Source organism: Boleophthalmus pectinirostris, unplaced genomic scaffold (genome assembly GCF_026225935.1).
Source record: "Boleophthalmus pectinirostris isolate CB_2022bp ecotype Guang Dong unplaced genomic scaffold, ASM2622593v1 HiC_scaffold_23, whole genome shotgun sequence".
NCBI classification, from domain to species: Eukaryota; Metazoa; Chordata; class Actinopteri; order Gobiiformes; family Gobiidae; genus Boleophthalmus; species Boleophthalmus pectinirostris.
The window spans coordinates 15324244-15349086 of record NW_026571207.1 but is presented as its reverse complement, the minus strand read 5'-3'; the positions used below and the strand labels follow the sequence as shown (position 1 = coordinate 15349086).

At 37.4% G+C, this 24843-nt stretch overlaps 1 long non-coding RNA gene across 1 annotated transcript; it reads right to left on the bottom strand.

The window, feature by feature from the left end:
- LOC129410738 (uncharacterized) lies at nucleotides 1-20241 on the bottom strand. Its single transcript, XR_008633007.1, has 4 exons — nucleotides 20145-20241; nucleotides 8888-9035; nucleotides 1157-1263; nucleotides 1-96 (listed from the first exon to the last, which is right to left on the bottom strand). It is a non-coding gene; the product is annotated as an uncharacterized LOC129410738 (long non-coding RNA).
- Between the last annotated feature and the right edge of the window lie 4602 nt (nucleotides 20242-24843).

Here is a 24843-nt window from a genome sequence, read left to right as displayed (position 1 = left end):
AGGATCTGAGCTTTCACATGAGAGACGTCTTCTGAGAATGAGTAAAATGTGTCCTCTTATGTAGGTTAAGGCTCTATATACCCAGGTTCTTTTAAACTGTAAGAGCACACAGACTGTGGTTACTTTAATAAACAAACAGATGTTGCAGAAAGTAAATTATGATTAAGCAGAACTGCAAAACATCCTTTTATTATTCAGAGGTGGTTTTGTATGGTTTTAATATAGTGCCAAATAATTTATTATAAAAGTATCTTGGGACAGTTGGAGAAAGAGCAACACAAACAAATAGATAGCTAATAGGAAGTGTGCTCAGGAAGTGGTCATATGGACTATAGACTAACACAGATGGGACTGGCTCCAAGCATCACTCTAACTTTATTACTTTCAACGCTGCTGATTTTCAAAGTTAATTAAAATGTCTGAAAAGATAGACAAAGAGACAGGGTTAGAGCAAATAAACCATCTAAAATGAAGAAAATTGTGAAATGATTTCAGAATATAATAATTACAGCTTCCAAACTTTGCTTATTATAAACTTGGTGAAATTTCCTGAAAGACTCTGAGGAGCTATTCAAATATTAATGTCTTTATATTGTAATGTGAAGAGAAGAAAGCAACAGCAGAGCCCTGGAGAGCTCATGTGTGCCAGATTAAAACTGATTTCGAGGCTGCTACTGAGTTTTGCTTTGTACAGATATGAAACATGTTCCTTTGGCGATAGGGGCTACTGTTGTCCCTGCTGTCTGATACGCCTGTGGTGTAATTCAGCCATGTTCACTCATTTGAACTAATTGATTTTTCAAGTGGGGTGAAAATGATAACTTTGGGTTTATCAGTTACATTTACTTGTCTAACTTTTTTAAACAATTTGTGCTTCCCTTTAGCGGTTTAGTACATTTACTTTTACTTGAGTAATATTTAGCTTGAAGTGAGAAATTAACATACTTTTCAGAAACCTGACATTTCTGTTTAAATATATATTTTTAATTGATCTCATTTAATATATATGAATTTTGGATTTTCATTATCTGTAAGCCATAATCATAAAAACAAATAGTACATAAAAATACATGTCATGAATCTATATGACATATGGATTTGACTTTCTGAAATGAGAGACAAAAAATATAGATCTTTTCTCTCTCTTGAGACGTACCTGTATTGTGTGGTCCAGAAACATCTGGAGCTTGTGAGGTAGTTTGTTGACATTGATGCCATCATGACCATTCCAAATGCCATCTCCACTAGAAGTATGTACAAAAGCTGCAGAGGAGGAGATAAGAAATGGTCATGACCATGTTTGAACAGCATGAGATTTACTGTACTCGTGTGTGTGTGTGTGTGTGTGTGTGTGTGTGTGTGTGTGTGTGTGTGTGTTTGTGTGCGCTCCAGGGTCCAAAAGGATGATCCTGTGAAGCAAAAACAACCCATTCCATCTACTCTTGCCTCTACAGCTATCTTAAAGGAGGAGTATTTTACTTCTATGGGGTACTAACTGGTAACATACCACATGTTTAGATCATTATGTTACCTTTTATTGTTTTGAAAATGCTGTCTTTGTCAAAAGCAATGTGTTAACGTTAATGTTTTATAAGTTCCACTGTTGTTTTTGACGCTCTGAGTCTACCCTCCCTTTGCTCTTGGGCCTCGGCTCTTAGTCACTCCTCCTCCAAAGCACTATAGCAATATAGTCAGTGTGCATTCTGCTAATCAAACGACTACACATCACATCAGGTTTGTCAATTTGTTTACGGTTTTATATTATACTTTTGTATATTTATGGAGAATTGTCGTGTGGGAGCACGGATGACGTAGGATTGTGGGCTGAGTATTGGACATAATCTTGCAGCTAACCAGGAGGGCTCAAGTAGGACCTGGGAGAGATTAGTAAATTTGTGAAAAATGCATGGATGACATTTAAAACCCCTTCAGGCATGTTTTTGATCTTATAACATGGTAGAAAGCAAAAAAAAAAAAAAAAGTATTTTGCATAACACCCAGTCTTTAACGCCATTCTACATCACTTACATCAATTCAGTCACTATATATTTACATGCATGCCAGTAAACCAGATATCTGACCTAGTTCATGTTAAACAAATTTTTCATGCATGTATGCCACTTTTGAAGAAACCAGTTTGTACCCTGATGCCTGCCGCATGTAACAGCGCAATCTGCAGAATGGAAGAGGCATTCAATTGCATGGGTAAGAAACAGCCAAGAAAATATTAAACATGTGTTTGGATGTGATCTCCAGTTTTAGATCTACAGCAATGACAAACTACAGTCCATTCACTGTGGACTAGTGCATGCTTTATTGCTTTGGTCCACTATGGTAAAGTAAAAGTAAAATCTACCAGAGCTTTAATATGTTGTGTGGTGGTTAGTAAACAGTTCCTAGCATGTCTGAAAATCAAATTCTTAATTTAAATGAGATGTCACTATGTGTGTGTGCCAAAAGTGTGTGTATTAGTAGCAATTACAGCTGCATATTTTTAGTGCTAATGGTAAATTACTAAAGTCTCTTGTACGTCTCTTAACCCCCAGTTCATACTGACATGGTTCCTTGACCTGTAGACTAAGATAACAGTGGCTTGACAGGTTTTGGGGTAAAAATGATGTGAATTTGGTTGTTTAACACTCTTGGAGTTATCTGTGCATGGAAATCTAGAGAGTGTTTAGTGCCTTACTTGTTTCATAGTTGCTTTATTTTTTCACTGAGAGCTTAAATTGGAACTGTAAAACGTCTTTACGCCTGGGCGACTGTAATTTTAACTCCCTAACAAGCTTGCTATATGAGGATATTTGGAACAATATATTTCACTGTCTATTGGGACCCCTAGTGCTTAAACATGGGGAGATAGGCTCTGAATATGTGCTAGGAATCTTTAAAGAGCCTTTCAGGGCCTTAGGGAACGATCACTAAAGTACATATTTGCAATCTGCATTTGTAATTCAAATCATATCAGAATTTGTCAAGAATGAAAAGGCCCCTTTGACATTTTACTGTGAATTGGGGGAAGATGTTGATTTTCTTCCTAACCACTTTAAGCAGAAAGTTGTTGGCTCTTTCCCAGTAGATGTGTGGTGCAGAGGGCTGCGTCTTTGTTAGCCTGAAATGAACTAATATTGCACTAACAGGAGCGAATTCAAGCTATGTTTTAGCATAGATGTGGTTTTCAAAGCAACACTTCCACCCTTAAAAGTGAACATTAAACTAATGATCATGTGACACTGCAGGTGAATAGGAAAAAATCCAGTTTACTTACATTATCTAGTTTACTTACAAAAAACCCCTGCAAGTCTGTCACATTGTAATGGACATTTTAAATACAGAAATACAGATACAAATGTTTATGATATAAGGAAAAGTCTTATATTATGCTATATAATGTTGTTTCCTCATCACAAACATACCCAGAGTTTGTTTCATTCACACACGTTTAATACACAAACCTTGCATATTTAGGCTGAGTTCTTCTCTAAACCAGAAAACACAACTTGTGATGTTATGTGGTAATACAGGAAGTGCTCTAATATAAGACCTTTAATAAATGAGGCTTAAAATCAATATCATTATCAACAAGTTGTGTCTGTGTAAGATTAATTTCTGTATATGTGTAAATGTATTTGAATTTACTGTATCTCATAAAATCTATGGATGCAAGTTGATTAAATGAGAAAAATTTTACGTGCAGACTGGACAATGTTGTTGTTGGCACATGAAAGCAGATCTAGGCGGAGAGAGCAAACTGACCAAAATAAATACATAAATAAATAAAGAGCTTTTCCTGTAGTGTCTCTCCTTAACCAATCTTCCATATGCAAAGCAGGTTTACACAGCGGTGACAGACAGCGCTCAGCTCTGGCTCCAGGCAAAGGCTACATTGATTTCCTATTTTTGCGTGCTGCTGCGGTGTGGACACGACATTAATGAGGGATTAGTTATTGTCCCCGTAATCATTGCTGTGTCTCAGTGCCAGGAATAGATGATGGAGAGCCGCTTTGTAAATATTTGCTGGACCCACTTAGCCACAGTGCTGATTCTGCCAAATACTGCTCCAAATTGTGTATGGTTATTCCAAGTACTGCACGGAGTTGGTAGTTGACATTTGATGAAAATATGTTATTGTTGTGTCTCAATACATTACTAGGTACTAGGTAAGTGGTACTAATAATAATAATAATAACTAGAAAAGCACTCAGAGAGCGCAGACCTCCGCCAAGGACTACCCCCATTTTTTATATAAATTGCGATAAAATCAGTCGTCTGGATCAGATCCGGATCAGCCTTTGGAATATGAAAGAGGATCCCACTGTCCATCCCTGAGTCAAATTTCATGGGGTTTGGTCAATAATTAACCGAGATATTGAGAAACAAAATTTTTGGCCCCATTTACCACAATGTTAACTAAAATTTCAAAGTGATCCAGAATCCAGGATTTCTTCCGGATCACCCCCAAAATGAAATCACTTCTTCCTTTTCACATTTCCAACAAATCCTGAAAATTTCATCAAAATCAGTCCATACCTTTTTTGAGTTATGTTGCTAACAGCAAACAAACAAACAAACAAACAGACAAACGCCGGCAAAAACATAACCTCCTTGGGGAGGTAATAATAATAAAGGTGTATTGTGTAACTTTTCCAGTGGAGGGCCTGTCAAACACTTTTCTTCATGGATACGTTACTGCTTTGCCTGGAATGTGTATGGTATTAAACCTTTCTATCTTCATGGAGACCAAACCAGTCCAAGTTACAGGTCAGATTTGTGGAGAGGCAACACTGAAAAAATGGTCCGAGAGGGGTTGCTCAAATTGCAAAAAAAAAAAATTGACAACAATAACATGACTTTTTTATGTTTCTCTGTCCAGCATGTTTAAATCTTACAAAGGTCACTTGATTGTGGCTGATGTTAGACCTGCATGTTTTAATCAGGTTGAGGAAACATGACTTTATTATAATCTCTGGTGAGGCTCCTCCCTCTGGAATTCTCCTCCCCAAAACTTTTAGAGGGAAAATTCAAACGTAACAGGACACAGGACAGTTCGAGGAGCAGAGGACACACACACAGGAGGATTATGAGAGCTGATCTGGAGGTAAGACTTTTCAAAGATTGTATGTGCTTCTCTGGCCTAGAATGTCGTCATTGTTAAAACATGTTTGTGATGTTTCATTTGAAATTATGTAAGGACTATTTCCATGAAACTAATTGTATTTGACTGTCCATCTACAAGAGTGTGACAGTTGTACTAAGATTTGAATGTGTTTGTTCCAGAGTCGTCTACAAACAAAAGAGCACTGCTGGAGCTGTGGGGAAGTTCACGAATGTTATATCTGATGTTTCAGAAAAAGGAAGATGTTTGAGAACCAACAAAACACAGACCACAGATGAACAAAGTAAGTAAACAAACTAAAATGATTTTAAAATAATTTTTCAAAATGTACTTCTATTGAAACAGTTTTCGTGTTTCTCCAGGGTGATGTGGCACTAGGAGGACTTTATATCAGATGCCCTACCTGTTACTGCGTTTAGAGGAAGAAAAGCTGCACATGGTGAGTTTTGTTCTACATATACAGTTCTAATGTTCTTCTGTTCTGGTCCATTATTGTAGTAATAAGTGCTTTAAGTGTATTTAAACATGTACAACAGAATAGATCATCACAATGTGATCATCATGTGTTATTCGTGTGTCCACAGGCAGAGACCAGAGCTTCTTCACTGGAATAAATCTTCACATTGTCCATCTCCAAACTGTGTGTCTCTGTCCCTGTGCTCTCTGTGTGTTTGATTCTGTTTAAGACAATACAGAACTGTAGAAAACTAAAGACTGTATTTGTATTCTTTTACAGAATTAGATCAATTAAATTAAATTATACATACTTATACATTTCATGATAAGGTAACATAAGATAAATATGCATATGCAGCATGAATTGATCAAATTTCATCAACATGAAAAAGTGACGTTCATGTTCTGAGAAAAATATGTGTAGAGAGGATCGAAATAAGTTTCAAAGCCTAAACATAATTTTATTGCATGCAACCGCTTTCCATAACTTTTTTACGCAAATCCAGCAACCTTTTTTTTTTTTCAGTGAACCAGGCTCACAGTCAGAATGCCTGTTTTTCTAGGTATTTTTGTGCTATAAAGCCACCTGTAATTTAATAAATGTAAAGTAGAGCTGTTTACATTCAAGGCAGAGCAATTACAAGCAGGTGATGGACCCTCCACCTTTTAAAGGGAAAGTCTGGAATTTTGGACATAGGACCTCATTTCCTAGTTAGCCAGAGTGTTGGAGATGTGTGGAGACACTTTTTAAATATTCCATCCAGTTCTTGTATTTGCAGAAGTCGCTGGTGCTATAGTTAGACAGCCACTAAAAACAGTCTTACCCACTCCACAAAGGACCCAAACAATCTGCAAACACTCTGGCTATCTAGGAAATGAGGTCTTGTGCAGTTTTCTAGTTTTGTTAATATTGCAAATTTTGGTTATTTGTAGTACATGAGCAGCAGATATGACATGCATAGAGTTAATTATAACTATTGCAACCATGAGGTAAACAAGAGTCAAAGTCCAAATTGAACAATAGTTATGATTAGACTTCAAACTGACACTTATAATTGTAAAACTATGGTAAATATTTACCACAGTACTATCCCACCAAACCAAGTAATACCAGCCATATGCACTTGAAGGACCAAAGCACAACAGGAGCCCTCTATATTTTATACATATATATAAATATATTCCACAAATACTGACTTTAACTTTTGGAATTTACATACAAACATGAAATGTTACAGAGGGCATGGTCTTTATAAACTTACAGCTTAAAACCCGTGTGGTTGTTCTGTGTTTAATTATTATTTGAATGTCAGTGGTGCTAAGAAATGGCCGATACACGCTGAGAGCTGGCAGCCTTTGAAGGATTTAGTGAAGTAAACAAAAGTGGAGTTCAAAGGGGAATAACAGTGACATTTATAAAGACAAAACTGTGGATATGAGACTGGAATAAAAAGCCCCTAACTTATATTAATAATAATTTATAGTGTGACCACTTTTCTGTTAGCCATTGCCAAAGCACTAAAAATAATTATGTTAGGCTTGTGTGGCGGTTGCATGTTTCTTCTCGGGTCTGGGCGGATTTCTGCCAGGCACAACGGTTTCCCCCATCAAACCCAAACCATGCACAATAAGTAATTCTCAACACTAGGTGACCTCAAGCACTGAAAGGTAATGGCTCACTGCTTCTGACTGGTTGAAGGATGGGGCAAATACAGGAAATGAATTTTGCTCACTAGGGATGAATGAAGTGTACCTTAGCCTTTAACCTTAACCCTCTAAATGTTCAATTTTTTCAAACAACAGAGACATTTTATTTTATGAGACCAACACATATGGGCTTTTTTGCACCCAGAAACCCATCTCCAGACATTAAGCCAGGCTTGGTCAGGGGCACTACATTAACTTAAGGATTTTATCTATTTTGCATGTTTTGGGTTGTTGAGGAGAATGAGGTTCTAGTAGGAAACCCACTCAGACATGAGGAAACATGCAAACTCACAACCTTCTTGATATGAGGCGAGAGTGCTAACTACTTTACATCTGTCTTTTGACCCCACTCTTGTAGTAACAACTGTAGTTGCAATTAAGGAGCAAAATCAATTGACAAAGTTGTAACCAAAAGCATTATGACCCAAAATATCCTCACTTTTATCAATTCTTTCATTGCTCTCAACTCAATTTTTATGGGAATGTGGCCATATTTTTTCAAACAACAGCACACAGGGAAACCCTGACTGTGAATGTACATTATCCAGGTGTGTTAGTCCAAGAGAAATCCTGCCATTTGTCTTTCAATTACCATTCTCACTGCATTCCTGCGTCATCTTAATTGCTTTTCTGTTTTGCTTTTAGCTCCATTTGAAGAATCACAGGTCTGTGTACTTCTCTGAAGACACTTTTCCAGCCATCCACTTTTTACTTTTTCTGCCGAGAGCAAACAGCTTTCGCAGAATTGAAATATTTTTCACACTGAACCATATTGACGCATATACAAAGCTTTAATTTTAGTCATATCGGCTGGTGCATTTTGTTATACAACTGCTGTCAATCAATCTTTGTGACATGTGGATTGCAGAGAAAATGAATTCTTGAAAAGTCAGTGGATCAATTTCTTCATTCCTGTTTACATTTTTTATTTTTTTACCATGGAGACGATAGAATAGGTTAACGTGACATTTTAGATTCCTATAGTTAAAAAATTATCATGGAGGTTGCTGTTTAACTGTCAGATTGTTGATTTGCATTACTGTGTAGAGTTTTCATGTGTCTCCCCATGTCTGAGAGGGTTTCCTCTGGCCACTCAGGTTTCCCACATCAACCCAAAACATGCACTCCGGGAAAGAAGTCGAGCTTAAGATGCACCAGCAGCATTGAAAGATGGTTCAAATGCAGACAGCAAATTTTCCTATGGGGGCAAAGTGTACCTACAACCTCCAAAATATGATTGTTGTCAGATGAACTTTAAAGAACCCATATTAGTCTAATAATAAAGGATTACTCAAACGTGTGAATGACACAAAACACAGCTCCAGGTATGTTTTTGATGAGGCAACAGCATTGTAACATGGTTTAAAGCTCACAATAATCCGTTTTGTATAATATATGAACCTTTAAACCATAAATTAATATGGCAAATTTCTGGACCAAATTCAATACAAATAAATGTGTGAATTTGTGAATCATACATTTGGATATTTCTTTCAAAAACAGTGAATCTTCCATAAAGACCACAGCTCTCCATCACGTTCATTTGCTAGAACATGAATGCAAACTATACTGTGAAGAATGTGTGGTGTACAGATGTGTTGTCTTCACCTTCAGTGCCCACGAGGGGTGAGGGGTGGGGCTAACGTGGGTGCCCTCCTAGCTTTGTCGCTCAGTGATGTCATGTCTTCAATGAAAGAAACACAAGGCTGGTTGTTCTCAGTTGACCCTTGCGGCACTTTCCTCTCACTCTGGCTTCCTGTTCCCAAGAGATCAGTCAGTCAACACGGACACACTTCAATGAGTTTCACTAGTCTTTAACATTAGAAGGGGTAGTGTTGGTCATGAATAAGGGAGGTTCTTGGACAGCTACACATCTCTCTTTTTTTTGTGTGTGTGTGTGTGTATTGACAAAACCCAAGGAGGTCAAGCTTCACACTCAACCAAACACCACCCACACATTGCATCCATACCCACCCATACTTAATACAGATCCATAAGGAAATAATTAGTAATAATAAAAAATAACAGAAATACTACTACTACTACTATTACTACTACCATATAATAATAATAATAATAATAATAATAATAATAATAATAATAATAATAATAATAATAACACAAATTAAAAACTAAAAGGGTATAAGCAACTCAACAAACCATATATAAAGAACCATATATAAAGACATACAAAGAAAACATAAAACAATAAATTATGTTTTTAAAGTATTGTAAACATACATTTTATAATGTTGAAGCCTAAAAAATAAAAAAAAATCTTTCCTAATCTTTCCTAATAATAACTGGGGGAAATTTCAAAAGAAATTCCCACTGACTGTACCCAAGATCGAACAGAAACCCAAAACTTGGCAACATAAGGACAAAAATAAAACAGGTGAAACAGGTCTTCCTCTTCCTCAGAACCTGCAGTAAGGATCATTCCTACCTGCCATTTAGATAACAATTTTTTGTGGCAGTAATTTAATTTTGCTGAAATATTCTCAAATAAGAGTCCATTGTGGTATTATAAATAGTTTGAAAGTAACATTTCCATGAAAATAAGGCATTTATTTCACCTTCCTAGATGAAAATAGACTTTTTTAGATGCGTTGATGTAAGGGTTGGATGAGACAAAATTAAATTAAATTTAATCAGTTGTACAGTTCCGTTCACAACTGGCCTAGATTTTTTAAATATTTTTGCTCAAGTTATAGCACTGCTTTTCAGAACTACAGGTTCTCAAGAGGTGTAACTCAGCAAAGTTATCTCTTTTTATTGTCCAAGTTAATAGTATCACATGTCAAAAAAATATCACAAGATAATTTTTCTCATATGTGTATAGTCTTGTGGCAATTTGATCTTGTAAGATCTTGTGGCATGAGATTTTATCCCATCTCTACACTGTGGTTTTAAAAGGTACACTGTGTCAATTTTATGTTAGAGTCACAATCTTGTCTCCATGGAGATGTTTTTGCTGTACTCTGAGCCATAGTTTGGCATTAAACTTATGTATATCTTGCTTTTATTCAGTTGACATGGTTTCTGTTGCTAAAAGTACTTGAATAACATGCATGCTTGCTGTGACCTCTCCACAGATCTGATCTGTAACTTGAACTGGTGACATGACATCCTCAGCTTTTCTCCATGGATATAAATAACTTTAAAGCCATACTGTGGAATTTCCAGGCAAAGGTATCTCCATGGAGACAAGCAGGTCCTTCTCCAGAAAAGTATATTGCTCTTTAAGCTGCACAACTACAATGATTCATGGGACAGATTGTACCGGGAAACCTTTGTAATTTTACGTAAGTGAATTCTATTACAAAAACACAATTTCATTCCTAAAGCCTTGAGCTTTATTGTACATCTTGAAACATGTGCAAGTGTCGTTTCCAAAGGCACTACATTGCGAGTCAAGTATGCAGCAAAATGGACTATTAGATGTGCTAATAGTTCCAGGGTTTGGTTGCTAAGTGCAATGTAGTACCCTTACAGAAGGTCTAGTGGAGGGGTTGGATCCTCAAAGCCACTGTGCCGGTGATGTTTGTGCTTTTCAATGAATGTTCTAAGTGGCAATTTTCCAGCCAAAACCTTGCTTTCTATTGTGTCTGAGAAATGGGACTGAATGTGTGATTTGAATGCTAGAATTTTTGAAAACCATGATTTATTTTGAAGTCATTGTGCAAAATAAATTACCGTGATTCGTATGTAATTTTACATGTAAGAAAAACTGCTCATGTGTTCACTTCAAATACTCTGGTATGTGGTATGCTGCACTGTGTCTGTTGACTCACCAAGACAACCTTTTCAGCTGGTCAATATGTTTAAGTGACTTAAAATGTGTTAAATTGAAAAACATCGACTTGAATTTCATTTGAGCAAACTAGACCTGTCAAGTAAAACTATTAAAAGAACCTTTTTTTTTTTCTTAATTCAAGCTAAATTCAAAGCTTCTCTCATTTTAAGTAAAAAAAAAATTATAATAATAGTAATTTATATGTATATATATATATATATAATATATATATATGTGTATATATATATATATGTATATATATATATATACATATAAAATTACTATTATAATTTTTTTTACTTAAAATGAGAGAAGCTTTGAATTTATTATTTATTTTATATGTATATATATATATATTATATATATATATATATATATATATATATATATATATATATATATATATATATATATAAATGTGTTTCTCACCTTCCACGGTGGTAGGTCTCTCTTACCCTCATTGAGCTCGGGTCCTCTACCAGAGGCCTGGGAGCTTGAGAGTTCTGCGCAGTATCTTTGCTGTTCTCAGTACTGCACTTTTCTGGACTGAGATGTCCATTGTTTTTCCCGGTATCTGTTGAAGCCACTCTTCCAGTTTGGGGGTTACAGCCCCGAGTGCTCCGATCACCACAGGCACCACTGATGCCTTTACTTTCCAGGCTCTCTCCAGCTCTTCCTTGAGCCCCTGGTATTTCTCTCTAGCTTCTCGTGTTCCTTTTTCCTGATATTACCATCGCTTGGTATTGCGATGTCCACCACCACGGCTCTGCTCTGTTTCTTATCCACCACCACTATGTCTGGTTGGTTCGCCATCACCATTCTGTCAGTCTGTATCTGGAAGTCCCACAGGATCTTGGCTCGGTCATTCTCCACAACCTTTGGAGGTGTTTCCCACCTTGATCCTGGGGTTTCCAGCCCGTACTCTGCACAGATGTTTCTGTACACTATGCCCGCCACTTGGTTATGTCGCTCCATGTATGCTTTCCCTGCCAGCATCTTACACCCTGCAGTTATGTGCTGGACTGTCTCAGGAGCCTCTTTGCACAGTCTACACCGTGGGTCTTGTCTGGTGTGGTAGATCTGGGCCTCTATTGCTCGAGTGCCCAGGGCCTGCTCCTGAGCAGCCAGGATCAGTGCCTCTGTGCTGTCCTTCAGACCAGCCCTCTCAAGCCATTGGTAGGATTTCTTGATATCAGCCACTTCAGTTATGTTCCGGTGGTACGCCCCATGTAGGGGTTTGTCCTGCCATGATGGTCCCTCCAGCACCTCTTCCTCTGGACCCCACTGTCTGAGACATTCTCTGAGCACGCTATATATATATATATATATATATATATATATATATATATATATATATGCGAAAGCAGCAGCTCATGACAAAATAGGACCACTGCAAGTTTTTTTTCAGAAGTAAACACCTAAAGCAACTCTCTAAATGGCCGCACTTAGGCCATTCACCCCACTTGCACTTTCACTTGTTTTTTTTTTTTTTGTTTTGTTTTTTCAGTTCATTTGACCTTAATTTTTGACCTTTTGACCTTTTTTGAGACCTGACCAAGGTAGCAGTCAACACAATCAATCCAAAAAAGTTAAATCTCAAAATATCACATTATAAAACCATATGCATCTGTCAAGAAAAACATTTTGCACATTTAAAAAATACCTACTCCAGCTGTGTGAAAATAAGATACTCAGCTTTAAGTACAAAAAGTCTCGTCGCACTGGTAACTGACCGCTCAGTGCAAATCTGCTCAAATCAAAATCTTGATTGAAGTCATATTAAATGACCTATACATTACAAATTTTCTAAGTCTGCTATTTCCGCAATAAAAACAACATAAACTACTTACTATACTCTATTCATGCAAATATATGCATGTGCAGCATTTCTAGAATCTGTCCTCCTTGGTGCCAAAAGGAACCCACATGGTGCCAGACTGAGTGGCGGGCATGGGCGTAGACACTGGCCCTGGCCAAAACAGATGGTCGGATACATCACGTTATGCTATAGGTTATGTTACTGCTGCGTAAACTGATGCCTGCGCGTGTCTTAAATCTGATTCTGGACACACAAGCGCTACATAATGTCTTGCCCAGGGTCTCACAGTTTAAAGCACATATAAACTAACCCTAACAACAAAGTTAAAGGGGCTATATTACGCTACTTTTTGATTTATTTATAATGTTGTCCTCAACAAAAACATACCTGGAGTTGTGTTTTGTTTCATTCACACATGTTCACCACACAGAACCTGCATATTTAGACTCAGTTCTTCTCTCAAACAGAAAACACTGTGTTCCACCTTGCGATGTCCTGTGGTAATACAGGAAATGCTCCACTGTGTTTTTTTTAAATTCCATACAACTTCACGAGAATCATTTGAATGATTTCAGCCCTGGAACAGTCAATGTCTAGTGAACTAAAGGTAAAATGTAGTTTTTAACTTGAAAACATGACATTATAAGGTGGAACAGAGATTTTGGAGATGTAGATAAACTAATAATAGTAGGTCACTCAAACATGTCTGAATGAAACAGAACACAACTCCATCCATCCATTTTCTTCTGTTTGTCCGGGGCCGGGTCGCGGGGGCAGCAGTCTAAGCAGGGACTCCCAGACTTCCTTCACCCCATACACTTCCTCCAGCTCCTCTGGGGGGACCCCGAGGTGTTCCCAGGCCAGCCGAGAGACATAGTCCCTCCAGCATGTCCTGGGTCTTCCCTGGGGCCTCCTTCCGTTGGGATATGCCAGTAACACCACCCGAGGGAGCAGCAGACATCAAGAACAGATGCCCCAGCCACCTCAGCTGGCTCCTCAGCGGCTCTACTCCAAGCTCCTCCTGTGTGACTGAGCTCCTCACCCTAACTCTAAGGGAGCGCCCAGCCACCCTGTGGAGGAAACTCATTTCAGTCACTTGTATCCACAATCTTGTCCTTTCGGTCATTACCCAGAGCTCATGACCATAGGTGAGGGCAGGAACATAGATTGAGTGGTAAATCGAGAGCTTCGTCTTTCAGCTCAGCTCCCTCTTCACCACAAGGGTTCAATACAGCAACTGCTTCACTGCAAACGCTGCACCGATCTGTCTGTCAATCTCACGCTCCATCCTCCCCTCACTCATGAACAAGACCCCACGATACTTGAGCTCCTCCACTTGAGGCAGAACACAACTCCAGGTATGTTTTTGAAGAGGTAACAACATTATAACATGGCTTAAAGCTCACATGGATCTGGCTTTTGTGCAATGTAGGAGCTTTAACATAAATTAACATATGGTATTTCTAAAAAGACTGCCTGGTTTTCTAGTTTGCTTATTCTATAAATTTACTTGCTGATTGGACACTGGTAGAAGATGTGATATACAAAGGGGTAATTCAATAACCCAGCAACCATAAAAAAGGGCCAGTACTTGTTTTTAAAAAAATGATTAAACTAATAAAAATAAATGACAACAAATTACCTTACTTATATATAACTCCTCATTTTAGATTTTGCTGTTGATACTTTTTTCTTTTTTTTTTTTTTTTTACAAACTGTCACTTAATTGTTGTAAAATCATGATAAATACCACAGATACTATCTCACTAAGCCAAAGTGACATAAAAAAAAGAAAAGAAAAGCTATGCAAGGAGCAAAAATACGCTTTGTGAAATGGCTTCGTGTTGGGAGCTACGGGAAAGGTGTGGGCTCGTTTGCAGTCTTTGTCACAGTGTAATTTATAACACTTGTTTTGTGGATTTTGTGCTATTTTGTTCTTCTTGGGTGTTTGTTAGCAGTTGAACCATTAATGGGAGAAAAAGGCACATCAAGACCTAGCTGGGTTTGTGAAGTTGTAGCTTTAGCTGCATAGCTGTGGGTCAGACAAGGTGTTTTCATGTGTAAAGTTGGAACTCAAAAAGTTTAAAATAGTTGGAAACAGTTAAATCACGAAATAATATAGTTTAAGTTTAAGTTTGTGTCGGGATTGTTTCACATTATGCAGGAAGCTGATTATCTACTGAATGTCTCACCCGTCTCTTTAGCCCCATTTTACACTCCATGTCAAAAATATATATATATTTTTTTCTTTAATTAATAATTCCCATTAATAATCCCTGAAACACGTAACATGTAACAGCTGCCAAAATAATGTAAATCTTATTTTATTTGATCCAATTTTATGTAACTTTAATTTTGATCCTATTAAATTTTTTCTTAGTTTATTTTATTTTATCCTATTTTATTTCATCTTATTTTATTTTATCCTATTCTTTTTTATTGTATCCTATTTTATTTTATCTAATTTTTTTCTACCCTTCTGCAGTCCTGGTGTGATCTGACCACAGAGGAGACAATATGAGGCAGAACTATGACGTCTTTGTCCTTTAGCGGGCTTGTGGTAGGTTTATGGAGGTGAGGAGGTTATCTGTTATAAATCTCTGTGGCTTTCTGACACTGCTGGTGGCCAAAAATAATCACTCTGCACCTGGATCAACAGTGTGAACATTTGTACAAGTTACCAGTGGTTTTTGTGAAGATGTTTCTGTGTGTGGGCGCATGCCACTGTTCGCCTTAAAAGTTGCCTGAGATTTTTGTCTTTTTAAGCAGAGCAGATGTTTGTGGGCAGTGAGGCTCCACGCGTTCCTCTGCCGTTGAAATAACCTCGTCACAGTTAACCTCCACATAGACTTTTTTCATTTCACTGTGGCAAGAAACAAATAATAATTTTACATGTACTTCTACTGAATTCTTTGAGAGTTTATCAGTTGTAATGTACTGGAGTGTGCATGTCTGTCTATGCTTCCATGGGATTATCTTTAAATGTCCTTTATTACACATAATTGACTCTTTTCAACTTTAAATCTTGTTTTCATTTAGTTTCAGTATTTTTGTTTATCATCTATATTTTCTTCCGCAATTTATTACACTTCAAAAATTGTTATTGTGGCAGGCTCAGTGGTCACTTAAATAAACTTAAAGTTGAGCCAGTTTCCAGGTAAAAATCGCCCAAAACATTAACATTAACCCTAAAGACAGAAAATATACTATGAACTAAATAAATGAAATATGATCGTGAATGTCAGACATAGTGTCCGCACTTTCCTAACCCATTCCTAGCATCCAAATTATTCATGTCAAAAAAAATGGCAACAACAACTAGCATGCAAACAGGTCACTTTGGAGGTCAGTTTGGAGACAATAAATGCTAGATACACACAGCACATAGCAGTCTCATTATGACACTTAGAGCTAATTTCACATGCATGTGTGGCAAAACTTTTCACATAAATAAATCATGTATGTACAGACCATTAAAGCCAACTTTTTAAACATCAAGAACATCAAGAAGAAAGAAGAAGAAAGTTGCCATGTGATTTCAAGAATTTACATACATTTAAATTGCATGTATTTCAGACTAAGAACTAACTAAGATATAACTAAATTAGTGAAGCATGTTAAAAGTGTTTAGGAAGCATTTGTCCTGATTTATGTGTTGACGTAACCCCTTCTCAGTTTGGGACTCGGTGATGGTGCACATGCCGCTGGAGTATGTGTGTCCCGTGGGGAAAAAACTCTATTAGCCAAATTAGAAGACAAAGCCTGCTGGGGTCAAAGGTCAGGAGGTGAACCCAGGACGTTTTCCAGGGCTGCTTGTAAAACAGCCCAGTAGCAATGTTATTTCTAGAAACCCCATTACTCTTTGCTGTTACATGTAAGCAGGCTACCACGCCTATCTCTATTTCTCACTTTCAAAGAATAAACATGAGGTTGAATACAAGGAATGCACGCGTGGCTTATTTTCCCCCATCGCTAAATACACATATATATCGTTCTTCATCATTTCCATAATTTATTCTATCTCGCCTCTTTAAAGTCATCATCATTTGGTCTCAAACCGGCTGAAGTTGCGTTTTACCTTGTGTCTTTATTTAACAGAATGCAGTGCAGACATGTGGTGTCAATCTTATGCATATGGGAATACATTTGCAAACTGTAATCAGCTCTTGTTGTTGGAGAATGTTTTGGAGGCATGGGAAGACTGTACAAGATGTCTATTTTAGCTAAATCTGTCTTGCTCCAGTTCATATATATTGTGCAAGCAGCTCTTGAGGTCAAAGTAAGTCCATGTGTACTCTCTGTATATGATTATAAAGCATTAGTTTGTCCAGGAATAAGGAAGTGCACGCTCAGCATGCTAGTTGTTGTTAGCATTAGCATGACAGCAAACTCCACTCTGGCCTCTACTGTGAAATGAAAAGGTAAAACGAGGAATAAATTTGGACCACTGCAAACCATTTAAATTAGAACTAAACACCAAATCTGCTTTTTTTTTTTTTACTGGTGCTTTAATAGCATTCTGTACTGTTCCTTGTGCATTTTTTGGCAACAAACTATGTACATTTGGTCAGTTTCCGGTAATTTTTTTAAAGATATGTCCTAGCTCCACTTGGTAGTTGGTGACATCACACAGAACTACCCTGATTACAGCTAGGTGTTTCTTACCCTGCATTCGATTATCCTTCTGAATCGGTTTTCTGAGGAAGTTGCCTAGCGACACACGTGACGCGACTCGCACCTCGGTGACGGAAAAAGTAGACTGAGCAAGGATTCCAAGTCAGAATCCAGCATGGTTGCACCCACTGTGACATGTAAATATAAAATGTTTTCATTGTGTTTGGACACTTTGGTTGTTGAAATGACAATTTCAGTCACTCATATTATTGCAATCCCTCACTGCATCCGTATCACTGCCTATGGGTGTGGTAGTGGTGAAGCCAGTAATGAACAAATATTTGATTTAACTGATGTTAACATCCTTAAGGTTGTAATGGAAGAGAAATCATAACATAAAATGAAGTGCAAAATTCAAAAATATTATTAATTAAAGTGGCAGTGTTTTCATAAAATGAGGGAATAGTCATAATCATAATCTACGTAGTCTGACACATGAAACATAATAATATGCTTCAAGCTCGGACATGACGTCAAATCCGAGGTCCAAGTGGGAGTTGGAAGATAATCGAATGCAGGATGATTACAAGCACTTGGCTGCAGGGGCAGAGGTTGCAGTACGGATACCTGTTAGACTGATCACAGTGTTCCTCTTATGTCCAGACCATACCCCCCTCTGCCCTGACTCTCCCCTTTAGTCCTCTTGTCCTATTTGAAATGTGCTTTTGGTTAGAGTTTAGATGTTTAGTTCCACTTTAAAATAAACTAGTTCTGTTTTTCACATTTTAAGTCAGTAAAAATCAGGTACAGCATCGTCTCTTTCAGGAAATGTATAATATGCATTTGACCCATCTTCAAGCTGGCCTTTTTCTTGGAGGTGTGATTACTAGCCAAAACAAGTTTTGTAACAGTAAAAGCACTGTAATAGAAATCAATGCAAGATAAACAAAATGAATGCCTACTAGGAATATTCCAGGCAAAGCAATAACATCTCTATGGAGACAAGCAGATGGTGCACCCTCCTTCAAAAAAGTTGCATAACGATCTTCAATGTTTGTTTGTTTTTTTCTTTAATGGAGTTCCAGTGTACTGTTCTGGCAAAATGTAGCTATAAATACTTTATTTTTTTAGGATACAAGCTGAAATGCATTATTTGTGTGTATCCATATGTTTTTATTCCTCTGGCGATGAGAGGGATGTGGTTCTCAGCTCAATATTCAGCTCTATCGTGTTATACAGGGTTTATACTGGCCTGAGGTTTTCATGAATATTGCACCATATATGGTAAACTCCATGTGTGTCCAGTGTATCATTACTCCATGTTATTTCTGAGTTTGAACAAGATTCTATATGCTCTGCAAATTTACACTGACTATATACATCACTGCTATTGACGTATGATTCTTCTGTTTCATATGCTAATATAATGTGTTTGCACAATAGATTTTTTGTTCCTTTTTGAATAAGTGCTTTGCCCAAATCTGTAACAACTAGTACATCTTACCTGCTAGATTAGAACAACATGTAACATTTGCAGGCTTGGAAGATAAAGATTATTCTAATGAACGGAACTGACACCTTTTATGTGGTTTAAGATTTGTGATGGTGGTCCAATCTATTATAATGATTTTTACACACTACATGCATTAGCTGTTTGTTGTGCATTGTACATTAAAATGCTAATATTTTATGGCATCAGCTATAATAGGAGTCTTTCTAGGCAATGTGCCTTCAACTTGTAATATAAAGTCAGTGTAACATGAATTTACAGAAACATCGGTGTACACTCATACTTTGAGCCAGCCTAAAAAAGATCAACTTTTTTTTCTAAATATTTCTCAAATCACTTTTTAGCACTAACATCTGGCACACCTATAGTGGAAATTGTCTTGAAAATTGTCATTTAAAAAATATTTCTGGTTAACTTATAATTGGAACTAGAAAAGAGTAAACATCTACAGTGTTTTAATGTCATAATTCTTCTTGTATGACTCTATTCCTTATTCCAAATTTCATTACTGTGTGACATTTACTGGCTCTGTCTGAGGTGCTTCTGAAGAAGTGTTTTTGGGGACATGGGACCAAACATGGCTGCTAATCGCAAAGGAGGGATTGGCTGCAGGACTACAGAACGTGTCCATTTTGAATATTAGCTGTCAAGATCACTCAGTGCACAAGTGAGTGATGTGTCTGCTGTTCCTTTTAATTTAATGATCTGTTTTAGTGAATTGCATTTTTTATAACATATTCCTGGTCCCCTGTTTACATCGACAGAGTATTCTTACTGGCACAGAGAGAAAAATCTAACCACAGAGTGAGTCTTGTTTTACATTTCTCATTAGCATATACACTTTGACCACATAGAGCACAGTGGCTTGTAAACAGCAGTCGTGTGACCTAAAGTATCCCAGAGGAGGAGACATTAATAAGACCAAACCTTAAAACTGTGACTGTTGCAAAATGCATGTACCACACCCATTCTTTAAGCATTTACAGAAGTGGAGCATTAAAAATAAAATAAAATAAAATACAAGAGTTAAGAGGCAGTGGCAGAGGCAGAGGTTGGTGCTTCAATTTCAGTTCAAACCAGTGCCTACTCTTGTTGTACCTGAGGCAAGAAACTTCACCAACCTTACCTGTGACTGAATGTTGTGTGGTTGTAAATGTTCAGGAGGGCCGGTGTCACAGATTGGCAGCTTTGCTTCCATCAGTCTCCCCCAGGCCAACTGTGGCTACTGCTACTTTGAGTATCTGGAAAAGTGACATTCTGGTTACCTTCATAAGAAGAAAGCATTGCCTTTTCATCAACATTATTATTCCATAATACAATCCAATTGGAAAACTGAATTCTGAATACTGATCCTGCTTCCTTAGCTAGAATTTCCAGCATGCAATAATATTTAATAATATTTTGCCTCTCCTTAAAAACATGAACATCAAGTAAATTTTCACAATATTGTTTTGTACTGGAAGCAGTACCCATCATTGTCCAGCATTTTAGCCTGTGTACTTCTATGTTTATTATACTCTTTGTTTGTGAATGTAAAGCCAAACTAGTTTAATGAGCCATGTCTTGTTCCTTTATTACAGTCGTCTCTGACAGCTCACAATGTGGCTTGGTTTTCCAAGTTGATAGAAAAATGTACATCAGCAGTAGAATGGCCTCACATCTAAATGTGCTGTTGATGTTGGCGAGAGGCGAGAGCTATTGGTGTAATTGCTGACAAGTGGCAATAAAAGTGTAAGAATCTCTAACAAAGCCTTCATAAACACATGCATTTCAGAAATACTTTCAAATAAATCTGTTTTGTGGCCATTAGTTAGCAAAGCTGAAAAAAGATGTAGGGTAAATTGAATGAGAAATGTTCTTCTGAAACCACCATCTTTGTTTGAGCTGTAATTGAACGGTCTCTGTAATTTAAGACAGTGGTTTCACAGTGGGGTTTGTTTAAATTTAACTGAACTTATTGAGCCAAAAGGTAATTTAAAGGTACTATATTATGCAAAAGTAACTCCTGTGAATTTTAGGCTGTGTTAAAATGTTGCGTTGTGTTTTGTTTCATTTGCTCATGTTTGAGTAATCCTGTATTATTAGTCTACATCTCCAGCACTCAAAATGTTCTTTTCCACTCTGTGATGTCATGAAGCAGCAGCTACCTTTTAACTTTTGTTTCGTAGAGATTGGCAATTCCATATCTAAAATGATCCAAATGATTCTAATGAAGCTGTATGGGGTTTAAAAACACAGTGGGCCACTTCCTGTATTACCACATGACATCACAACGTTGAACAGTGTTGTGTGAGTGTTTTCTGTTTGAGAGAAGAACAAAGCATAACATCACATTGTTATACTGTACATCACTATATAAATTTTCTGTATTGACTGAGTTAACCAGCTACTAAATAATTTACTGTATTGGCTGAGTTAACCATGACCCAAACCACAGATGATATTCCATGTACAATCTTACATGCTCTAGTGCTCTTTATCTCTCTACATTTCCCTAACGATTAGCCCCTTGCACATTCACATCGATGTTAATCTGGACATATGATCCAGGCAAGTGAGCGTGAAGCCCTAGCAAAACACAGAAACCACAGCAATTAGCCCACACGCATGTAACTCTACCTAAACATGCCAACTGGGAGACAAAGAGTCTAAAACTGTCTCTAGAACAGCAACAGTTGGGTATAGGATGAAGGTAATCTGAGCCGTCATATTAGGGACAATATAGAAGGAGGGTCTGAAAAAACACTGTGCAAATAACATGGCAAGTTATTCAGTTCCATGGGAAATGTGGATGTGTGTCCACTGGGAGCTGGAGTGAATGGGAAGAGTCAGGGATTCGCTCAGCTGGAAAAGGATTACGTCCAGTGGGTCTCTAGGGGCGGGCACAGATGCAGCATTGATCCACATGATAAACACTCAATGACCACCGCAGCCTGCAGTCAGGGTCGGGTTGCACTAGACGGAAATGCTAAGAAAGACAGGAGGAGTTGTAGGGGTGCAAGAGAAGTCACAACTGAATTGTAGCTTTTTAAAGGTCCAATATAAGGCTATTTTTGAATGTGTTTTGTTGTGAGTTGTGTTTTGTTTCATTCACACATATTTAACAGACAAACTCTCCATATTTAGATTGAGTTCTTCTCTTAAACAGAAAACACCCTGTTCCAACTTGTGATGTCATGTGCTAATATAGCAAGTGTTACCCTGTGTTTTTAACTCCATACTTTTTCACTAGAATAATTTGGATGATTTCAATATGGAATTGCCAATCTCTACTGAGCAAAAGGTAAAAGGAACTGTTAACTTGAAAACCATTTTGTAATACTAATACCACCATGTGTGAATGAAACAAAACACAACTCCGGGTATGTTTTTGAGGAGGTAACATTATAACATGGCTTAAAGGGACAGTCTGGAATTTCGGACACAGGACCTCATTTCCTAGTTAGCCAGAGTGTTGAAGACGTGTGGAGACACTTTTTAAAAAATATTCTATCCAGTCCTTGTATTTGCAGAGGTCGCTGGTGTTAGGCTAGTGCATGTCAATGGCCATAGTTATCCTGCCACTAAAAACAGTCTTACCCACTCCACAAAACACTTGAAGTAAATCTATTATTATGCCAGACTATCAATGTAAATGTCTGTGTTGACAGAATAATGTTTGAAATAAAACTAACCTTGCATTGCATGAATCGTTGCATGCTGAGGGACTATTTTCTCAGCAGCAGCAGAATTTTACTTTACTGGTAAGATAGGTGTTAGGTGATATCAGTCTGCCGCTGCCAAACTTTCTGCCAGGAAGTACAACTTGCTGCTACTCCTCAAACATAAATCCTTCAAATGCAAGGTTGGTTTTACTTCTAAAATCATTCTATCGACACAGACATTCACATCGACAATCTGGTGTAATAACAGATTTGCTTCACGTGCTTTGTGGAGTGGGTAAGAGGGTTTTTAGTGGCAGGCTAACTATGGCCATTGACATGCGCTAGCCTAGCACCAGAGACCTCTGCAAATACAAGGACTGGATGGAATATTTTAAAAAGTGTTTCCACACACCTTTAACGCTAACTAGGAAATAACATTCTATGTCCAAAATTCCGGACTGTCCCTTTAAAGCTCACAAGAGTTCATTTTGTGTAAAATAGGACATTTAATGGGCATAATCAACAAATCACAAAACTGCAATTAAAACAGCTGTACTTTTTTCATGTGATCAAGTAAAATTTGTTTTGTACCAACCATAGACTGTAAATATAAATGGACAAAAAGGAAGTGACCATGGATACAAAGCTGGATACATTGCTAATTTATGTTTTGAAATGCACAAGAGTCTTATATTATTAAAGTGACATTTCAGTCTTCTTTCAAATGAGATGTGTTTAAAATTATCCCTCTGAACAGAATATTACTTTTAAAGCACGAATTGCCAATTTGATCGTTATGTGTTAAAGAAAAAATCAGTATCTTTCCAAAATCGTTCAACCCTTTGGAGCTGCATGGATGGTCTGCACTGATGATAAATAAAAGGACCACTGCTCATTTGTATCATTTCCTGTAAGAGCGATCAATGGAAAAGTACTTAATGAGGTTCAGACCTTTACTTGTAGGTCAACTCATCAATGTGTTAATGCATTACAACTTATTTGACATTTTTAATTAAGCAAACGAATACGACTGTAACCTAGCAGTAAACATTGAGTAGGTGTAATTATTCCATTTCCATAGATTTTATTTCTGGATAGTTGATGATACTGCTGTAAGTTGGCTTTGGCACATTAAGGAGAAAAACATAGGTCGTAGACTTACCATACTTACTTTTGCTGTTGGTAATTTACAAATAAAAATCACTCAATTAAACATAATAGGCTTGATTTTATCAGACTACAATCTGACCAAGTGATGGTTGCAAAAAGAGATAAATTAGCTAAAATCTGAAATAAAAAATATAACATCTTTAAAGGTGCATTGTGTGATTTTTCTGGTTGTGAGACCATTAAATGCTTTACTCTGTGGAGATGCTATTGCTTTGATAGGAATGTTTCACAGTATGGCTTTAATTAAATCTTCCTATCTTCATGGAGACCAAACCAGACCAACTTAAAGGTCAGATCTGCGGAGAGGCAACCCCACTCACCATTAGAATTCCTGTTTCTTCTAAGTACTTTTGAGCTATAAAACAACCTGTAATTAAATAAATGCAAGTAGAGCTATTTAATGTCATACTCTGGAACATTTCAGGCAGAGCAATGACATAGCCATAGAAACAAGCAGGTGATGGGCCCTCTAGCAGAAAAGTTACACAATGCACCTTTAACAAGTCCAAAATTATAACTCCTAACAACTATAATGAGCCAAATGGTGTTGCCTGTAGAGAGCTTTTGTTGCCCTAAAATCCAATGAGTCTAATAAAAATACCCTTTTTTATAAACACTTTTAATGACCATTGACTAAATCTGCCAATCAACCAGCCAGTTAACTCCACATCTCCTTTGGCTTCTGACAGAGCAGCTGTAAACGTTTCCTGCCTGCTATTGCCTTGGAGACCATTGAAACAAAAGACACCTGTACGCTCTGACCACAAAGCCACAGTGTGCATGTGCGAGTGTGTGGTCACCCTACAGGAGAGCCCTCTCAGCCCAATCCTTTTATGGGCGTCACAGGATGCTGCAGGCACCGCTATGGAAAGACTCCCCTTTCTTCTATCCTGTTGGTAAGATTGTGCTCTGTGAAATGACAGTAGGGTTTGTATGTAGGTGGAAGAGGAGGCCACCCATCAGGGATAAACCGGTTCTTGTATTGTGGGACCACATTGAGTGCATCTCTGT